The following is a 21,754-nucleotide window of genomic DNA, read 5'->3' on the forward strand; positions in this document are numbered from 1 at the left end:
TGCTCCATTTTCGTAATAATTCGATACATGCTTTGCACACTATGTGTGGTGCCCAAAACTTGTCTTGGTCCCCAAGCATAACCCCAAAATAGGCAAAATACACTTTTTTTACGAAGTCTGTTATGTTTCTTCTATGTTTTGGCAGTGTATATTCACCACAAATGTAACAGAATGAGTCTGGATCGTTAAGACAACTTCTTCATGATGAGTTCATGCTTTTCACTGGAAAACAGACAACAACATAAAGTTAGTGCAAAAATCAAGCTATGAACAAACTTTTAGAACACTAATTAACACAAAACTATATTGAGAACTGCTCAGTTCAAGTACTAATCCAAAGAAATTAATGAGATGATGCGTCGCATTTACCAACAAGTGCTATAAATAAGATACCAAAAATCTCAAAAACTTGAGCCAATCTGGCAAAACTGATGACATATTCAGAATCAGCACCCCAAAAATACCCTAAATTCGATGAAATATCTTTGGCACCAAAAATGCTGTTGACCAGTGTTATTATTCAACCCCTAGGTTTAATATTTTGTGGAATAACCCTTGTTTGCAATTACAGCTAATAATCGTCTTTTATAAGACCTGATCAGGCCGGCACAGGTCTCTGGAATTATCTTGGCCCACTCCTCTATGCAGATCTTCTCCAAGTTATCTAGGTTCTTTGGGTGTCTCATGTGGACTTTAATCTTGAGCTCCTTCCACAAGTTTTCAATTGGGTTAAGGTCAGGAGACTGACTAGGCCACTCCAACACCTTGATTTTTTCCCTCTTGAACCAGGCCTTGGTTTTCTTGGCTGTGTGCTTTGGGTCGTTGTCTTGTTGGAAGATGAAATGACGACCCATCTTAAGATCCTTGATGGAGGAGCGGAGGTTCTTGGCCAAAATCTCCAGGTAGGCTGTGCTATCCATCTTCCCATGGATGCGGACCAGATGGCCAGGCCCCTTGGCTGAGAAACAGCCCCACAGCATGATGCTGCCACCACCATGCTTGACTGTAGGGATGGTATTCTTGGGGTCGTATGCAGTGCCATCCAGTCTCCAAACGTCGCGTGTGTGGTTGGCACCAAAGATCTCGATCTTGGTCTCATCAGACCAGAGAACCTTGAACCAGTCTGTCTCAGAGTCCTCCAAGTGATCATGGGCAAACTGTAGACGAGCCTTGACATGACGCTTTGAAAGTAAAGGTACCTTACGGGCTCGTCTGGAACGGAGACCATTGCGGTGGAGTACGTTACTTATGGTATTGACTGAAACCAATGTCCCCACTGCCATGAGATCTTCCCGGAGCTCCTTCCTTGTTGTCCTTGGGTTAGCCTTGACTCTTCGGACAAGCCTGGCCTCGGCACGGGAGGAAACTTTCAAAGGCTGTCCAGGCCGTGGAAGGCCAACAGTAGTTCCATAAGCCTTCCACTTCCGGATGATGCTCCCAACAGTGGAGACAGGTAGGCCCAACTCCTTGGAAATGGTTTTGTACCCCTTGCCAGCCTTGTGACCCTCCACGATCTTGTCTCTGATGGCCTTGGAATGCTCCTTTGTCTTTCCCAAGTTGACCATGTATGAGTGCTGTTCACAAGTTTGGGGAGGGTCTTAAATAGTCAGAAAAGGCTAGAAAAAGATAATTAATCCAAACATGTGAAGCTCATTGTTCTTTGTGCCTGAAATACTTTTTAATACTTTAGGGGAACCAAACAGAATTCTGGTGGTTTGAGGGGTTGAATAATAAATGACCCTCTGAATAAACTTTTCACAATTTAAAAAAAAATTACACAAAGAAATAACATTCTTTTTAGCTGCAGTGCATTTCACACTTCCAGGCTGATCTACAGTCCAAATGTCACAATGCCAAGTTAATTCCGAATGTGTAAACCTGCTAAATCTGCAGGGGGTTGAATACTACTTGTAGGCACTGTACATACACACATTGAGCTTTATATATTAGATAAACCACCACCCCTCTGAATAATATACAATAGTGCCTTAGGAGCGATTACAGTTAGATCCAGAAATATTTGACAGTGACTGAGATGCAATGGAAGTGTAGATCTTCAGGTTTAATTAAAGGGGTTGAACAAAAATACCCCATGAAATGTTTAGCAGTTACAACCATTTTTCTACAAAGCCTCCTCATTTCAGGGGCTCAAAAGTACCGTAATTGGACAAAATATCTTTACCATAAATAAAATGTTCATTCTGCTTGAAGTCTGGAAGCCATGGACCTCACTAAACGCCGGGATACCTCTTTTTGTGCTGCTTTGGCATGCCTTTACTGCAGTTGTTTGTGGGGCTTTCTGCCATAAGTTTTGTCTTAAGAATGTGAAACGCTGCTCGATGGGGTTAAGATCTGGTGAGTGACTCGGTCATTGCAGAACATAATGCTTTTTTGCCTTAAACTCCTGGGTTGCTTGTGCCATATGTTTGGGGTCATTGTTCATCTATACAGTGAAGCATCGTCCAATCAACCCTGGTGTGTTTGGTTGTATCTGAGCAGAAAGTATAGCCCTGTAGAGATTTCAGAATTCATCTGTCTGCTCCTTTCTCTAGTCACATCATGAATAAACACTAGTGACCCAGTGCCAATGGTAGCCATGCATGCCCATGCCATCACACTGCCTCCACCATGTTTTACCGAGGATGTGATGTGCTTTGGATCATGAGACTTTCCAAGCCTTCTCCATTTTTTTTTCTTATCATTCTGTTTCAGGTTGATCTTCGTTTCATCTGTCCAAAGAATGCTTTTCCAGAACTAGGCTGGCTTCTTTAGATAATTTTTGACAAAGTCCAATCTGGCCTATTTTTAAAGCTGATTAATGGTTTGCACCTTGTGTTGAACCCTCTGTATTTGCTCTTATGAACTCTCCCCTTTAGGGTAAACTTGACACTGAAACACTTACTTCCTGGAGAGTGTTCTTTACTTTGGTGAATCTTGTGAAGGGGGTTTTCTTCACAATGGAAAGGATTCTGCAACCATCTACTACTTTTTTCTTCCCATGGACGCCCACGACTTTGAGTTTCCAAGCTCACCAGTGAGCTCTTTTGTTGCAAAATTTACCAAACTTTTATTTGGCTTCTCCTAATATTTCTATCATCTTGCTAGGGCTTCACATAAGTTTATAGTGTAGGCCGTAAAAATAAAAAAATCATTTTTTTTTTATAACAAAAATGATCTTTTCGCCCCCAATTTTTTGTTTTCCCAAGGGTAACAGGAGAAATTGGAACCAAAAGTTGTTGTGCAATTTGTCCTGAGTAGGCTGATACCCCATATGTGGGGGTAAACCACTGATTGGGCACATGGCAGAGCTCGGAAAGGAAGGAGCGCCGTTTGACTTTTCAATGCTAAATTGGCTAGAATTGAGATCAGATGTCATGTCGCGTTTGGAGAGCCCCTGATGTGCCTATACAGTGGAAACCCCCCAATTCTAACTCCAACCCCAACATACCCCTAATCCCAACTCAAACCATAACCCTAACCACAAATCTAACCCTAACACACCCCTAATGGGAAAATGGAAATACATTCTTTTATTTTATATTTTTCCCTAACTAAGGGGGTGATAAAGGGGGGTTGATTTACTATTTATAGCGGGTTTTTAGGTTTGGCAGCTGTCACACACTAAATAACGCTTTTTATTGCAAAAAATAGTTTTTGCATCACCACATTTTGAGAGCTATAATATTTCCATATGTTGGCCCACAGAGTCATGTGAGGTCTTATTTTTTGCGGGGCAAGATAACATTTTCAGCGGTACCATTTTTTTTTTACATCCATCTTTTTTATCGCGTTTTATTGCACTTTTTGTTCGGCGGTATGACGATAAAGCATTGTTTTTTGCCTCTTTTTTTACGGTGTTCACTGAAGGGGTTAACTAGTGGGTCAATACAGATGCGGCGATATCAAATATGTGTTCTTTAATTTATTTTCTTGCATAAATCGATGTATTTATTGGTAAAATATTTAATTTTTTCTTTATTTGGGGATTTTTTTTGTATTTTTACACAATTTTTTTAAAAAAACTTTATTACATTGTCCCAGTATGGGACATTACTACACTGCTCACAGCCCAACACTGTGCAGGACGCTTGGCATTTGCCACAGAACACCAGGATAGGTAAATTTGCCACCCTGTGCTCTTCACAGATGAAAGCAGGTTCACACTGAGCACATGTGACAGACGTGACAGAGTCTCGAGACGCCGTGGAGAGCGATCTGCTGCCTGCAACATCCTACAGCATGGCTGGTTTGTCAGTGGGTCAGTAATGGTGTGGGGTGGCATTTCTTTGGGGGGGGGCGCACGTTGTTGGGCTGTGAGCACAACCCCCATCTATGGACGTCGGGCACTCAGACCATCCTCATGGAGTTGGTTTCTAACCGTTTGTGCAGACACATGCACATTTGTGGCATGCTGGAGGTCATTTTGCAGGGCTCTGGCAGTGCTCCTCCTGTTCCTCCTTGCACAAAGGCTGAGGTAGCTGGGTTTTTGCCCTCCTACGGCCCCCTCCATGTCTCCTGGTGTACTGGCCTGTCTCCTGAGAAGCTGGGTCTGAGCAGAAAAAGGCCTATACTATTACTGGTGGTTCAGTCCCTCTGTCCTTGTTCACATTTATGTCACTTGACAAGTGGAAAGGTTTTAAATACAAGAGTTAGGACTGTCCCACAAGGGTTGCCGTGACGTGGCGGGATGGCTTCTACATTATTTTGATCAAAATTGTGTTAACTAAATACCCTTATTATTACTATTGTTACTACCTTCATGCAATTTTTGCAATATATTTTTTTACTTTTTTATTCCAGGATATTTGTTTTGTGTTTTGTTTTTGGTTTTCTCTGTGTAAAGGTCATGTGTTCATATGCAATTACATTTTGCATGCACATTAATTTACTTTTTCTGCTCAGACCCAGTTTCTCATTTGTTTCATTGTGCATTCTGTGCATATAAGGGTGTGACCGCCCTGTTTCTGAGTTGGAAAATCCATCCTGTCTGGCCTATACTATTACTGGTGGTTCAGTCCCTCTGTCCTTGTTCACATTTACGTCACTTGACAAGTGGAAAGGTTTTAAATACAAGAGTTAGGACTGTCCCACAAGGGTTGCCGTGACGTGGCGGGATGGCTTCTACATTATTTTGATCAAAATTGTGTTAACTAAATACCCTTATTATTACTATTGTTACTACCTTCATGCAATTTTTGCAATATATTTTTTTACTTTTTTATTCCAGGATATTTGTTTTGTGTTTTGTTTTTGTTTTTGGCCTGTCTCCTGGTAGCGCCTCCAGCCTCTGGACACTACGCTGACAGACACAGCAAACCTTCTTGCCACAGCTTGCTTTGATGTGCCATCCTGGATGAGCTGCACTACCTGAGCCACTTGTGTGGGTTGTAGAGTCCGCCTCATGCTACCAAGAGTGTGAAAGCACAACCAACATTCAAAAGTGACCAAAACATCAGCCAGAAAGCATCGGTACTGAGATGTTGTCTGTGGTCCCCACCTGCAGAACCTCTCCTTTATTGAGGGTGTCTTGGTAATTGACAATAATTTTCATCTGCTGTCTATTCCATTTGCACAACAGCATGTGAAATTGATTGTCAATCAGTGTTCAATTTTTTTTTATTTTACCAAGGGTAACAGGAGAAATTGGACTGCAAAAGTTATTGTGCAATTTGTCCTGAGTACGCTGATACCTGATATGTGGGGGGGGGGACCACTGTTTCGGCGCATGGCAGACCTCAGAAGGGAAGGAGCACCATTTGACTTTTTCAATGCAAAATTGGCTAGAATTCAGATCGGACGCCATGTCGCGTTTGGAGAGCCCCTGATGTACATAAACAGTGGAAACCCCCCACAAGTGACCCCATTTTGGAAACTAGACCCCCCCAAGGAACTTATCTAGATATGTGGTGAGAACTTTGAACCCACAAGGGCTTCACAGAAGTTTATAACATACTGCCGTAGAATTAAAAAAATCATTTTTTCCACAAAAATGATCTTTTCACCCCCAATTTTTATTTTTCCAAGGGTAACAGGACCCTAAAAGTTATTGTGCAATTTGTCCTGAGTGCGCTGATACCCCACATGTGGGTGTAAATGACTATTTGGGCGCATGGCAGAGCTCGGAAGGGAAGCAGCGCCATTTGACGTTTTTGGTTGGAATTGAGATTGGACACCATGTCGCGTTTGGAAAGCCCCTGATGTACCAAAACAGTAGAAACCCCCCACAAATGACACCATTTTGGAAACTAGACCCCCTAAGGAACTTATCTAGATGTGTGGTGAGCACTTTGAACCCCCAAGGGCTTCACAGAAGTTTATAATGCCCAGGCATGAAAATAAAAAAATCGTATTTTTTCCACAAACATGATCAATTAGTCTGCAATTTTTTTATTTTCCCCAGGGGAACAGGAGAAATTGGACCCCAAAAGTTGTTGTCCAATTTGTCCTGAGTACGCTGATACTTCATATGTGGGAGAAAACTACTGTATGGGCACACGTCGGGGCTCAGAAGGGAAGTAGTGACGTTTTGGAATGCAGACTTTGATGGATTGGTCTGCGGGTGTCATGTGCGTTTGGAGAGCCCCTGATGTGCCTAAACAGTGGAAACCCCCCCACAAATGACCCCATTTTGGAAACTAGACCCCCCCACGGAACTTATCTAGATGTGTGGTGAGCACTTCGAACCCCCAACTGCTTCACAGAAGTTTATAACGCCTGGGCGTGAAAATAAAATCATTTTCCTAAGGGTAACAGGAGAAATTGGACCCCAAAAGTTGTTTTGCAATTTGTCCTGAGTATGCTGATACCCTATATGTGGGGGTAAAACACTGTTTGGGCGCATGGCAGAGCTTGGAAGGGAAGGAGCACCATTTGACTTTTTCAACGCAGAATTGGCTGGAATTGAGATCAGACGTCATGTTGCATTTGGAGAGCCCCTGATGTGCCCAAACAGTGGAAACCCCCCCAATTATAACTCCAACCCTAACCCCAACACACCCCTAACCTCAGCCCTAACCCTAATGGGAAAATGGAAATAAATACATTTTTTTAATTTTATTATTTTTCCCTAACTAAGGGGGTGATAACGGGGGGTTTGATTTACTATTTATGGCGGTTTTTATGTTTGGCAGCTGTCGCTAAAAGACGCTTTTTATTGTAAAAATATTTTTTGCATCACCACATATTGAGAGCTATAATTTCTTCGTATTTTGACCCACCGAGTCATGTGTGGTCTTATTCTTTGCGGGACGAGTTGACGTTTTTATTGGTACTATTTTCGGGCACGTGACATTTTTTGATCGCTTTTTATTCCGATTTTTGGGATGCAGAATGAACAAAAACCAGCGTTTCATGAATTTCTTTTGGGGGGGGTGCGTTTACACCGTTCCGCATGCGGTAAAATTGATAAAGCGGTTTTATTCTTCGGGTCAGTACGGTTACAGCGATACCTCATTTAGGTCTTTTTTTTATGTTTTGGCGGTTTTATGCAATGAAAACTATTTTATATAAAAAATAATTATTTTTGCATCGCTTTATTCTGCAAGCTATAACTTTTTTATTTTTTTGCGGATGACGTTGTATGACGGCTCGTTTTTTGCGGGACAAGCTGATGTTTTCAGTGGTACCATGGAAATTTATATGCGTCTTTTTGATCGTGTGTTATTGCACTTTTTGTTCGGTGGTATGATAATAAATCATAATTTTTTGCTTCGTTTATTTTTATTTTTTAAGGGGTTTGCTAAAGGGGTTAACTAATGGGACAGTTTTATAGGGCGGGTCGTTACGGACGCGGCGATACCAAATGTGTACTTTTGTTGTTTTTTTTATTTTCAAAAAATGAATTTATTGGGGAATATTTTTTTTTTTTTTTTTTAAATTATTTTTACACTTTTTTTTTTTTTTTTTTTTAACTTTATTACATTGTCCCAGTTGGGACATCACTGTCCTGTGACAGATCGCTGATCTGTCACATCACAGATCACTGTGACAGATCAGCGATCTGTCACAGGCATAGACGCAGACTTCTTCATGCCTGCGCTTTGCAGGCACTGAGGAAGCCAGCTCCCTACAGGCCCCCGAAGGTCCCTGTCGTCATCTTGGATCCGGGGCCCTGTAGGGAAAGAGCCCCCAGCAGCAGCGCTGCACATTGCGCTGCTGTGGGGGGCTCAGGGAAGCACGGAGGGAGCCCCCTCCCTGCCGATGCTTCCCTTTAACCCCCGGTACACCGCGATCGTGTTTGATCGCGGTGTACAAGGGGTTAACGTGTCGGGGGCGGTCCGTGACCGCCCTTGACACATTGTGCCGGGTGTCAGCTGTGATAATCAGCTGACACCCGGCCGCGATCAGCGGCGCTCACCACGTGGGCGCCGCTGATCGCTATGACGTACTATCCCGTCCCTGGGAATTAAGTCCCAGGGCACATGGACGGGATAGTACGTCATATGGCAGAAAGGGGTTAAAATGGTGAGTCTGCACATTAAAGGGAATCTGTCACCCTGTCACCCTGATGTAACCTGAAAGATAAGAAAAACACGTTAGATTATACTTACCAGAGGGTACGGTACGGCCAGATGACCTGGCCTCCACAGTCACCAGACCTGAACCCAATCGAGATGGTTTGGGGTGAGCTGGACCGCAGAGTGAAGGCAAAAGGGCCAACAAGTGCTAAGCATCTCTGGGAACTCCTTCAAGACTGTTGGAAGACCATTTCCGGTGACTATCTCTTGAAGCTCATCAAGAGAATACCAAGAGTGTGCATTAGTTCGATTACTAATTTTCTAATACTCTCTCTCTCCAGAGAAACACCAAGCTTGCGGGCCATTTCCCCATTCAGACACATAAAAGCTGGTCGTGAAAATAATGAAATAGGCACACTATCCTTTACAACAAGCTCTATGATCTGTTTTTTAAATGTATCTACTGTCACTGTCACAGTAACTTTGTCACTGACAAAATATTTTGCAACTGATGGCTGCAAAGTTCTCTGCTCCTTTGTTTGGCTGGAAGAGCTGGGCACTGGTTCATTGGTTTGGATGCAGTCTTTCTCATCCACTGCTTTCAGTACTTCTGGATGAAAGCGCTGTAAATGTCTCTTTAGATTAGAAGCTCTGGTAGGAGCATTTTTATCTTTGCCTGAATATGCACTCATCTTGGCTTCACAGCATTTGTTTTCGTCTGGATCATTTGTCATACACTGACAGACATAATGTTTTCTATCTTGAGTGATGGTGAAATGTTCAAATACAGCTGATTTAATGTGATGCTTCTTTGACACTCAGGTTTTTAATTCTGCATTCACAATCCAAATGACAATTGTTTTTCCTAAAAACAATTGTACAAAATTATTGCCAGGTCGTACAACTGATATAGTGGTCAGTAATACTGTTATTATTCCTCATGTACTCACAGTTAACTGATGCAAAGTTTGTTGAAAGGATAATACTTCTTACAGTCTTCCTCTTCTGAGTAGCAGGCAGCTGTGAGATGCTTGAAAGACGCACACCTAGTATGATCTAGTCTAGAGGAGGAGCTTTACTACTAAGAATTTGCAACACATTTTCACTTTCAGTTTCATACATTGTAAGTAGGGGGGTTGGGGCAGCATGAGGTTAACCAAGTATAAGATTAGATAAGGGCAGTGGAGAACAGTGACACACAAGAAGTAAGAAATGTCTCTATCTCCAGCAGAACTGCTTATCACTGTTGTTCATAGTTTGATAGAACATATATATTTGAGTAACATTTATAAAATTCATATGAAAGTTCAATTATGAAATATTAATACATTTTTTTTTAAAGCTGGAGTCGGAGTCGGTACATTTCTACCGACTCCGACTCCAACCAAAACTAACTCCGACTTCCGACTCCAACTCCACAGCCCTGGTTCCAACCCCATTTATAAGGCAAGAAATCCCACTTATTAAACCTAACAGGGCACACCTGTGAAGTGAAAACCATTTCCGGTGACTACCTCTTGAAGCTCATCAAGAGAATGCCAAGAGTGTGCAAAGCAGTAATCAAAGCAAAAGGTCGCTATGTTGAAGAACCTAGAATATAAGACATATTTTCAGTTGTTTCACACTTTTTTGTTAATTATATAATTCCACATGTGTTAATTCATAGTTTTGATGTCTTCAGAGTGAATCTACAGTTTTCATAGTCATGAAAATAAAGAAAACACTTTGAATGAAAAGGTGTGTCCAAACGTTTGGTCTGTACTGTACATTGCACATTTTGAGAAATATTTCCTGTATGAAATTTTTCCCACAAAGGGTGGAGGTAGGTGTTAATATCCCCTACTATAAGAACTGGTGTCTCTGGAAGGGAATCTATACAAGAAGTAATCCTTTTAAGGATTTCCGCTGAGTAATGGGATGGAATACACAGCGCTGCTATAATAAAGTTAATATTGTATATGGTACAAGAAAGACATAGAAATCTTCCATCAGTATCTATTTTAGAAGAGGAACAGATAAATGTAATCAATCTATGCACTAAAATGCTTACTCCCCAGGCATGAGCAGAAAAAACCTGAATGGTGCTCGGGACTCACCTACGACCTCCTTAGAAATCGGGAGTCTCTCCCGGGTGGGTCACATGAATTTTGGAAATACCAATATACCAGGCTGAAATTGTTGGATCCAAGAGAAAACAGCACATCTCTTGACCGCTTCTCCCAAGCCCCTGACATTCCAGGCTATCACTTTAATTACTATATGCATTATATTAAGTAGTACATCATTTTAGAGCAGGAGTAATTATATAGAAAAAAATAAAATAATCCCTAAAACCTAATTTTTCCCCCTCTGAATTGCTTATCTCTTATATTTCTTGCATAGTCGAGAAAACCTCTCTGGAAGATTCCCCTTCATAAAACCAGAAACCATTCAAACTAGAACATTCACACATTCCTCTTAACTTAAGAGAATTTGGGCTATTACCAACCTGACCACCCTTAAATGAATAGTTTGTATGTACAATACTGCAGGTACATATACTACTATCAGAACTCACAGTGGACTACAGGAATAGAATCGGCAATTAGCAAAACAAGCATAGCATAGGTATGTTTTCATAATGGTATCTGAAAAGTACTTGGAAAACGGTCTCTAGGAGAAGTCTCTCATCCAGCTCCATTTCAGAGATCCCACATTGACATCCAACCACAAGAAAGCATCTGGAGGGTGTCCACACACACATTAGACCAACAAAAGTGGTGAAACCGGGTGACCATCTAGGTCAGAAGAAATGTCAAAGAAAAGTCTGTACTCATGGGAGATAAGTGTCCGTCATATGTGTGTTACAGCTGGCCCTTCGCCTCGTCTCATAGTGGACACATTCAGGACTACCTTAACTCCCTCCGTCGACTGGATTATCCTGGCATATTTACATGGTCAACTAGGTTCAGGTCTATGGTACTGTTCGGAGCTGTCTGATGACGGACTGTGCACGTCATTGGACATTAAGGGGTTAACTGAAGCATTACCTGTCCTTATGTCTATAGTGCTGAAATGGAGGAAACAGCAAACTATGACATACAAAAACACGTACGGTATTTCTACCTTCTGGTGGCCATATACATTAGAGCACAGTCATGTAAAACAGGGAGTGGGGGGCAACTCTATGTGTATGGGGGCTTCCTGATTCACTAACAGATGATGGAGAAAGAAAGATTGCATTGTTATCTTTCTGTTCTCATGTGAGATAAGGGAGCAAGTGTGTCCCTTCTCCTTATTGAGAACACGTACTCACTTGGCCAAGCGTACATGACTATGGCAGCATCAGGAGGAATAGATAACTGCCATCCAAGGTGCACCTGGCTACCTTAGCTCCCTCTCATGGGAAGGTCAAGGGACACAGCTACAACCATCTACTATTTTACACAGTAGCTATGAAGGGACACTAGCTTTTGTGGTGAGGTCAGAATATTTTCGGACAGTGCTTTGATAGATGAGTGCCTCACTACATACAGTGGGGAAAAAAAGTATTTAGTCAGTCAGCAATAGTGCAAGTTCCACCACTTAAAAAGATGAGAGGCGTCTGTAATTTACATCATAGGTAGACCTCAACTATGGGAGACAAACTGAGAAAAAAAAATCCAGAAAATCACATTGTCTGTTTTTTTTTTCATTTTATTTGCATATTATGGTGGAAAATAAGTATTTGGTCAGAAACAAGCAATCAAGATTTCTGGCTCTCACAGACCTGTAACTTCTTCTTTAAGAGTCTCCTCTTTCCTCCACTCATTACCTGTAGTAATGGCACCTGTTTAAACTTGTTATCAGTATAAAAAGACACCTGTGCACACCCTCAAACAGTCTGACTCCAAACTCCACTATGGTGAAGACCAAAGAGCTGTCAAAGGACACCAGAAACAAAATTGTAGCCCTGCACCAGGCTGGGAAGACTGAATCTGCAATAGCCAACCAGCTTGGAGTGAAGAAATCAACTGTGGGAGCAATAATTAGAAAATGGAAGACATACAAGACCACTGATAATCTCCCTCGATCTGGTGCTCCACGCAAAATCCCACCCCGTGGGGTCAGAATGATCACAAGAACAGCGAGCAAAAATCCCAGAACCACGTGGGGGGACCTAGTGAATGAACTGCAGAGAGCTGGGACCAATGTAACAAGGCCTACCATAAGTAACACACTACGCCACCATGGACTCAGATCCTGCAGTGCCAGACGTGTCCCACTGCTTAAGCCTGTACATGTCCGGGCCCGTCTGAAGTTTGCTAGAGAGCATTTGGATGATCCAGAGGAGTTTTGGGAGAATGTCCTATGGTTTGATGAAACCAAACTGGAACTGTTTGGTAGAAACACAACTTGTCGTGTTTGGAGGAAAAAGAATACTGAGTTGCATCCATCAAACACCATACCTACTGTAAAGCATGGTGGTGGAAACATCATGCTTTGGGGCTGTTTCTCTGCAAAGGGGCCAGGACGACTGATCCGGGTACATGAAAGAATGAATGGGGCCATGTATCGTGAGATTTTGAGTGCAAACCTCCTTCCATCAGCAAGGGCATTGAAGATGAAACGTGGCTGGGTCTTTCAACATGACAATGATCCAAAGCACACCGCCAGGGCAATGAAGTAGTGGCTTCGTAAGAAGCATTTCAAGGTCCTGGAGTGGCCTAGCCAGTCTCCAGATCTCAACCCTATAGAAAACCTTTGGAGGGAGTTGAAAGTCCGTGTTGCCAAGCGAAAAGCCAAAAACATCACTGCTCTAGAGGAGATCTGCATGGAGGAATGGGCCAACATACCAACAACAGTGTGTGGCAACCTTGTGAAGACTTACAGAAAACGTTTGACCTCTGTCATTGCCAACAAAGGATATATCACAAAGTATTGAGATGAAATTTTGTTTCTGACCAAATACTTATTTTCCAACATAATATGCAAATAAAATGAAAAAAAAAACAGACAATGTGATTTTCTGGATTTTTTTTTCTCACTTTGTCTCCCATAGTTGAGGTCTACCTATGATGTAAATTACAGACGCCTCTCATCTTTTTAAGTGGTGGAACTTGCACTATTGCTGACTGACTAAATACTTTTTTTCCCCACTGTATATGGTGAAAGATACAGAAAACTTGTCCTACCGATTGTACTGCATGTGTTAAATTATTGTCCTAGTGTCCATATGACTCTATAGTAGGGGCCACTATAATGAGAATGTTTTTTTTTTTCGAGCCTGAAATGTTCTTGGCGTAGTTGTCACTTTTCTGTCATCACACTAATGCACAAAGCTGACAAATATCCAGCGTGCTGTACCCCAAGAATCTCTCATTAGGGCCGATGTGACGTTTTTTTTCCCATCAGAGGCTTCCTCAGAAACTCAGCATGGTCTAGGTAGGCAAACTTGGGGTCATTGAGATCTACTGAAATATCAGGGAAAGCTCTGAATACCTCCCGCAATAAAATAACAGCATTTTCAGGAAACTGGTCCTCCAAGATCCCAAACTGCTTACAGCACCCCTAATGTCCTTGTATAACAAGACCACAGATTGTTCCTATTACCGGATGCCATCATAGTGACCCTTATTTTCAGTGAAGCCACAAGGGCTAGAATTACAATTCCACCACAGTGGCTGTATTAGTGCCACTACAGTGCCGCTATTTACCATTCTGTCATTACCAATGCCCACGTAGTGCCCCAATTTACCGTACCATCAGCGAGGTCTGCCAGCGGGCCAAGACCTAGAACAACATTATGGACTGATCAATATCACTCAGCTAGAGACCAACACACAATCTAATCACCCTCATTAGCATTCTATTGGTAGGTGGTTATGGGAGGTAGATGGTAGCAGATTTATAGCTGGCAACATACACTGAACGATTAATAGTGGAGACTCAAAGTAGGATGAAAAACTCCCAATATTTCAGGAATATTCTAGTAGTTAGCATCAGGAGAAAGCAAATAACATGAGCGTAGTATACAATGAACAGCGGCATTACAGTGCTAGATACCAACGCCACGCCATCCTAAGCATGTAAACAACCCTGCACTTACAAACCACAGACAGTTCCTGTTTCAGTTCTTCCTCCTGTTATTTTAGCTGCACAGGCCGAGCGCCATCTACTACGACGTGCCACCAGAATACAAAATAAGGGGGCACGGTGATCACCCCCATCATTGTCCATCCTGTAGAGGATGGTGTAACACCCATGGCTGCCCTCTAAAATCCTGATCACACATTACACCCACAGCTCCCCCATAATAAATCACCCCCCATTCTTTGAGACTATTTGCGGTCCAGAAGATCAGCATCTTATTTGATGATTAGATTACAAACTTTTCTTCCTTTATTCTTTTGCAGGCAGAACATGGTAAAAGTAATACACTAAGGTAAAGCCTTGTTTAGGAATCCCATTTTCATATATATTATACAATTCTAAAAAAATTTGGGGTCTCCTTTCAGGACCTCCATCTAACAGCCAAAAGAAAGTTGTGGCTGCAAAGAAAGTCTCATTCTCTCTCTGAATGACCAACTGTCCGCTCTTCACACTGACCACCACCCAGGGGCTGACATACCATTGGTGCAACGGCACTGGGGTAAGGGGGCCACTTCCACCACCAAAGCAGGAGGAATTATGTTGAATTGTGCATATATTATTCTGGTACAGGAGCCCTTTTCTCTGTGTGTCTGCTTCTGTTGCCACCAGCGTAATGCTTGATTTACCCTGTGGTGGCGCTGTGACTGACAAGAGAACTGAATGCTCTGTGTTGGGTGCACAGGCCACAGCTGAAGGTCCACACAGTGGGACACCATATTATCCGACTATTTGACAAATTTCTCTGGTGTGCACAATCCTTATCAGTATGAATTTTTTAGCGCATAAAGGGGGTGCTGCTGGTCCTGGCTCATGTGGTCAGCCATAAAGTGGGCGCAGCTCGTCCTGCCTCATGTGGGCAGCCATAAAGGGGGTGCAGCTCTCCCTGCCTCATGTGATCAGCCATAAAGTGGGTGCAGCTCTCCCTGGCTCATGTGGGCAGCCATAAAGGGGGCGCAGCTCTCCCTGGCTCATGTGGGCAGCCATAAAGGGGGCGCAGCTCTCCCTGGCTCATGTGGGCAGCCATAAAGGGGGCGCAGCTCTCCCTGGCTCATGTGGGCAGCCATAAAGGGGGCGCAGCTCTCCCTGGCTCATGTGGGCAGCCATAAAGGGGGCGCAGCTCTCCCTGGCTCATGTGGGCAGCCATAAAGGGGGCGCAGCTCTCCCTGGCTCATGTGGGCAGCCATAAAGGGGGCGCAGCTCTCCCTGGCTCATGTGGGCAGCCATAAAGGGGGCGCAGCTCTCCCTGGCTCATGTGGGCAGCCATAAAGGGGGTGCAGCTCTCCCTGGCTCATGTGGGCAGCCATAAAGGGGGCGCAGCCCTCCCTGGCTCATGTGGGCAGCCATAAAGGGGGCGCAGCTCTCCCTGGCTCATGTTGGCAGCCATAAAGGGGGCGCAGCTCTCCCTGGCTCATGTGGGCAGCCATAAAGTGGGCGCAGCTCGTCCTGCCTCATGTGGGCAGCCATAAAGGGGGTGCAGCTCTCCCTGCCTCATGTGATCAGCCATAAAGTGGGTGCAGCTCTCCCTGGCTCATGTGGGCAGCCATAAAGGGGTGCAGCTCTCCCTGGCTCATGTGGGCAGCCATATAGGGGCTGCAGCTCTCCCTGGCTCATGTGGGCAGCCATATAGGGGGTGCAGCTCTCCCTGGCTCATGTGGGCAGCCATATAGGGGGTGCAGCTCTCCCTGGCTCATGTGGGCAGCCATAAAGGGGGTGCAGCTCTCCCTGGCTCATGTTGGCAGCCATAAAGGGGGCGCAGCTCTCCCTGGCTCATGTTGGCAGCCATAAAGGGGGCGCAGCTCTCCCTGGCTCATGTTGGCAGCCATAAAGGGGGTGCAGCTCTCCCTGGCTCATGTGGGGAGCCATAAAGGGGGTGCAGCTCTCCTTGGCTCACGTGGTCAGCCATAAAGGGGTGCAGCTCTTCTTTGCTTTTGTAGGCAGCCATAAAGGGGCCGCAGCTCTCCCTGGTTCACATGGGCATCCATAAAGAGGGCGCAGCTCGTCCTGGCTTATGTGGGCAGCCATAAAGGGGGTGCAGCTCATCCTAGCTTATGTGGGCAGCCATAAAGGGGATGCAGCTCTACCTGGCTCATGTGGGCAGCCATAAAGGGGGTGCAGCTCTCCCTGGCTCATGTGGGCAGCCATAAAGGGGGTGAAGCTCTCCCTGGCTCATGTGGGCAGCCATAAAGGGGGTGCAGCTCTCCCTGGCTCATGTGGGCAGCCATAAAGGGGGTGCAGCTCTCCCTGGCTCATGTGGGCAGCCATAAAGGGGGTGCAGCTCTCCCTGGCTCATGTGGGCAGCCATAAAGGGGGTGCAGCTCTCCCTGGCTCATGTGGGCAGCCATAAAGGGGGTGCAGCTCTCCCTGGCTCATGTGGGCAGCCATAAAGGGGGTGCAGCTCTCCCTGGCTTATGTGGGCAGCCATAAAGGGGGTGCAGCTCTCCCTGGCTCATGTGGGCAGCCATAAAGGGGGTGCAGCTCTCCCTGGCTCATGTGGGCAGCCATAAAGGGGGTGCAGCTCTCCCTGGCCCATGTGGGCAGCCATAAAGGGGGTGCAGCTCTCCCTGGCTTATGTGGGCAGCCATAAAGGGGGTGCAGCTCTCCCTGGCTCATGTGGGCAGCCATAAAGGGGGTGCAGCTCTCCCTGCCTCATGTGATCAGCCATAAAGTGGGTGCAGCTCTCCCTGGCTCATGTGGGCAGCCATAAAGGGGGTGCAGCTCTCCCTGGCTAATGAGGGCAGCCATAAAGGGGGCGCAGCTCTCCCTGGCTCATGTGGGCAGCCATAAAGGGGGTGCAGCTCTCCCTGCCTCATGTGATCAGCCATAAAGTGCGTGCAGCTCTCCCTGGCTCATGTGGGCAGCCATAAAGGGGGTGCAGCTCTCCCTGGCTCATGTGGGCAGCCATAAAGGGGGCGCAGCTCTCCCTGGCTCATGTGGGCAGCCATAAAGGGGGCGCAGCTCTCCCTGGCTCATGTGGGCAGCCATAAAGGGGGTGCAGCTCTCCCTGGCTCATGTGGGCAGCCATAAAGGGGATGCAGCTCTCCCTGGCTCATGTGGGCAGCCATAAAGGGGGCGCAGCTCTCCCTGGCTCATGTTGGCAGCCATAAAGGGGGTGCAGCTCTCCCTGGCTCATGTGGGCAGCCATAAAGTGGGCGCAGCTCGTCCTGCCTCATGTGGGCAGCCATAAAGGGGGTGCAGCTCTCCCTGCCTCATGTGGGCAGCCATAAAGGGGGTGCAGCTCTCCCTGCCTCATGTGGGCAGCCATAAAGGGGGTGCAGCTCTCCCTGGCTCATGTGGGCAGCCATAAAGGGAGTGCAGCTCTCCCTGGCTCATGTGGGCAGCCATAAAGGGGGCGCAGCCCTCCCTGGCTCATGTGGGCAGCCATAAAGGGGGTGCAGCTCTCCCTGGCTCATGTGGGCAGCCATAAAGTGGGCGCAGCTCGTCCTGCCTCATGTGGGCAGCCATAAAGGGGGTGCAGCTCTCCCTGCCTCATGTGATCAGCCATAAAGTGGGTGCAGCTCTCCATGGCTCATGTGGGCAGCCATAAAGGGGTGCAGCTCTCCCTGGCTCATGTGGGCAGCCATAAAGGGGGTGCAGCTCTCCCTGGCTCATGTGGGCAGCCATATAGGGGGTGCAGCTCTCCCTGGCTCATGTGGGCAGCCATATAGGGGGTGCAGCTCTCCCTGGCTCATGTGGGCAGCCATAAAGGGGGTGCAGCTCTCCCTGGCTCATGTTGGCAGCCATAAAGGGGGTGCAGCTCTCCCTGGCTCATGTGGGCAGCCATAAAGGGGGTGCAGCTCTCCCTGGCTCACGTGGTCAGCCATAAAGGGGGTGCAGCTCTTCTTTGCTTTTGTAGGCAGCCATAAAGGGGCCGCAGCTCTCCCTGGTTCACATGGGCATCCATAAAGAGGGCGCAGCTCGTCCTGGCTTATGTGGGCAGCCATAAAGGGGGTGCAGCTCATCCTAGCTTATGTGGGCAGCCATAAAGGGGATGCAGCTCTACCTGGCTCATGTGGGCAGCCATAAAGGGGGTGCAGCTCTCCCTGGCTCATGTGGGCAGCCATAAAGGGGGTGCAGCTCTCCCTGGCTCATGTGGGCAGCCATAAAGGGGGTGCAGCTCTCCCTGGCTCATGTGGGCAGCCATAAAGGGGGTGCAGCTCTCCCTGGCTCATGTGGGCAGCCATAAAGGGGGTGCAGCTCTCCCTGGCTCATGTGGGCAGCCATAAAGGGGGTGCAGCTCTCCCTGGCTCATGTGGGCAGCCATAAAGGGGGTGCAGCTCTCCCTGGCTCACGTGGTCAGCCATAAAGGGGGTGCAGCTCTTCTTTGCTTTTGTAGGCAGCCATAAAGGGGCCGCAGCTCTCCCTGGTTCACATGGGCATCCATAAAGAGGGCGCAGTTCGTCCTGGCTTATGTGGGCAGCCATAAAGGGGGTGTAGCTCATCCTAGCTTATGTGGGCAGACATAAAGGGGGTGCAGCTCTCCCTGGCTCATGTGGGCAGCCATAAAGGGGGTGCAGCTCTCCCTGGCTCATGTGGGCAGCCATAAAGGGGGTGCAGCTCTCCCTGGCTCATGTGGGCAGCCATAAAGCGGGTGCAGCTCTCCCTGGCTCATGTGGGCAGCCATAAAGGGGACGCATCTCCCTGGCTCATGTGGGCAGCCATAAAGGGGGCGCAGCTCTCTCTGGCTCATGTGGACAGCCATAAAGGGGACGCAGCTCCCTGGCTCATGTGGGCAGCCATAAAGGGGACGCATCTCTCTGGCTCATGTGGGCAGCCATAAAGGGGACGGAGCTCTCCCTGGCTCATGTGGGCAGCCATAAAGGGGACGGAGCTCTCCCTGGCTCATTTGGGCAGCCATAAAGGGGACGGAGCTCTCTCTGGCTCATGTGGGCAGCCATAAAGGGGACGCAGCTCTCCCTGGCTCATGTGGGCAGCCATAAAGGGGACGCATCTCCCTGGCTCATGTGGGCAGCCATTAAGGGGACGCATCTCCCTGGCTCATGGGGGCAGCCATAAAGGGGACGCAGCTCTCTCTAGCTCATGTGATCAGCCATAAAGGGGACGCATCTCCCTGGCTCATGGGGGCAGCCATAAAGGGGACGCAGCTCTCTCTGGCTCATGTGGTCAGCCATAAAGGGAGTGCAGCTCATCTGGGCATTTTACAAACATGCACTCATGTAATAAGTACAGTGTAATTCCCAATATCCCTATTGTGACATAGTAGGGGCAATAAGGACTTGACAGACAGCTAGTTACAGTGGTCGATTAATGGTGCCCCCTACATCAGCTCATTATAAGGGTGTGTGCACACGCTGCCGATCCTGCTGCGGTTCTGCAGAGGATTTGGCCGCTGCGGATCAGCAGCAGTTTCTGCTGCGGTGTACAGTATCATAATATCCTATGGATATTAAAAACCACAGTGCAGACGGTGCAGATTTTTCCGTGCGGTTTTCCTGCGGTTTCTAAACCGCAGAAAGAACTGACATGTCAATTCTTTCTGCGGATTCCGCTGCGGTTTACCATCAACTCCACTGTGGAGATGAAAAACCACAGGGCAGAACTGCAGGCCAATATGCAGGTCTTTTGACCTGCAGATTTACCTGCGGATTTTACAAAATCCGCGCTGCCAAATCCACACCCCAATCCGCAGCGTGTGCACGTAGCCTAAGGGTGTGTGCACACGCTGCGGATCCACAGCGGTTTTGGTCCTGCGGATCCGCCGCAGTTTCTGCTGTGGTGTACAGTACCATAATATCCTATGGGAAATGGAAACCGCTGTGCAGATGGTGCGGAATTTTCCGCGCTAATTTGCTGCGGTTTCCAATACGCAGAAAGAATTGACATGTCAATTCTTTCTGTGGATTCCACTGCGGTTTTACCTTCTCCTCCATTGTAGAGGTGATAAACCGCAGGTTAATTTTGCAAAATCCGCACGGATCAATCTGCAGCAGAATCCGCATGTGCACACGCTGCAGATTGTGCTGCGGAATTTTCAGTGCGGATTTTGCAAAATTAACCTGCGGTTTTCCCCTGTGGTTTATCACCTCTACAATGGAGTGGAGTAGGTAAAACCGCTGCGGATTCCGCACAAAGAAGTGACATGCTGCGGATTTGAAACCGCAGCAAATCCGCGTGGTAAATTCTGCAGTGTGCACTGCGGTTTTTGTTTTCCATTGATTATAATGGTACTGTACACCGCAGCAGTCCACAGGGCCAAAACCGCTGCGGATCCACAGCAGAAGCCGCAGCGTGCTAGGGGGTAGTCCACTGGGAAGAAATATATAGGAAAACAACCCTGTATCCGGGTGGTAAAGGTCTGGTAGTGCCCCCAACAGTACCGGAGGGCAATGGAAACCTCTGGGGATGGCACTGGTAGTGCGGCTACGCTGCATGGCGGGCGGCAGAAGCAGCACAGTAGTTCCTGAAGCAGCTGCTGGGAGTTGTAGTCCCACAGCTGGCTGCAGAGCGCTAATATTTGCGTTGCATTTCCGTATTATGGTGGATGGGGCAGAGAGTGAACTATAGAAGCGCGAAAACGTGAGGCCTGGGGAGCCGCTTACCCTCCCGGAGCAGTGGACGGTCACGGCAGTCCTGTCGGCGTCCTTCTTGTCGGTTATGAGGTGCAGACTCGTCTGGGAAACGCGCGGACGTTACAGGTAGGGCAGAAAGTCCATTCTGCAGAAATGAAAGTGAAAGCCATGCGGTGCGCCACTCCTGCCACACGGTGGCGGCATACTACCGGCTGCTGTCTGCCGTCCCCGCTGCAGCGAATCATGCGGTAACGGGCTCGTCCTGTGCTGCTGCACAATCATTATCGGAGTCACTGTGTGAGGGGAAATGGTGTAACCTGGAATGAGTGTTGTGAAAATGTGCACATAGCAAACTGTGCTCTGCAGATGGCCTCTGCGAGTACTTGTAGTAATTACTATTAATCTGTAAGAAACGGTGGTGAGGAGGCTGAAGGTGGTTTCTAAGGCTATGTGCACACGCTGCGGATTCACCAGCGGATTTTTCCGTGCAGATCCGCAGGTAAAACCGCAGATAAAGTGACCTGCGGTTTGACACCTGGACAATGGAATAGGTGGCAAACCACAGCGGAATTCGCAGAAAGAATTGACATGTCAATTCTTTCTGCGGATTTAAAACCGCAGCTTTTCCGCAGTGAAAAAACCGCAGCATGTGCACAGCGG

The 21,754-nt window shown here is 46.9% G+C and overlaps 1 protein-coding gene across 4 annotated transcripts in view; it reads right to left on the reverse strand.

The window, feature by feature from the left end:
• Positions 1–21,754, reverse strand: part of LOC141075519 (uncharacterized) — a 63,559-nt gene that overhangs the window by 27,441 nt on the left and 14,364 nt on the right. For 2 of the 4 annotated variants that reach the window (XM_073562600.1, XM_073562598.1), the window contains exon 1: positions 21,125–21,330. The exons of the other annotated variants lie outside the window; for them this stretch is intronic. The gene's annotated coding sequence lies outside the window, so the exon portion shown is untranslated. Of the gene's footprint in view, positions 1–21,124; positions 21,331–21,754 lie in introns of those variants that run through there. 4 annotated transcript variants of the gene reach the window in all.

Source organism: Dendrobates tinctorius, unplaced genomic scaffold (assembly GCF_039654945.1).
Source record: "Dendrobates tinctorius isolate UK_male_01 unplaced genomic scaffold, ASM3965494v1 ptg000360l, whole genome shotgun sequence".
Taxonomy (NCBI): domain Eukaryota; kingdom Metazoa; phylum Chordata; class Amphibia; order Anura; family Dendrobatidae; genus Dendrobates; species Dendrobates tinctorius.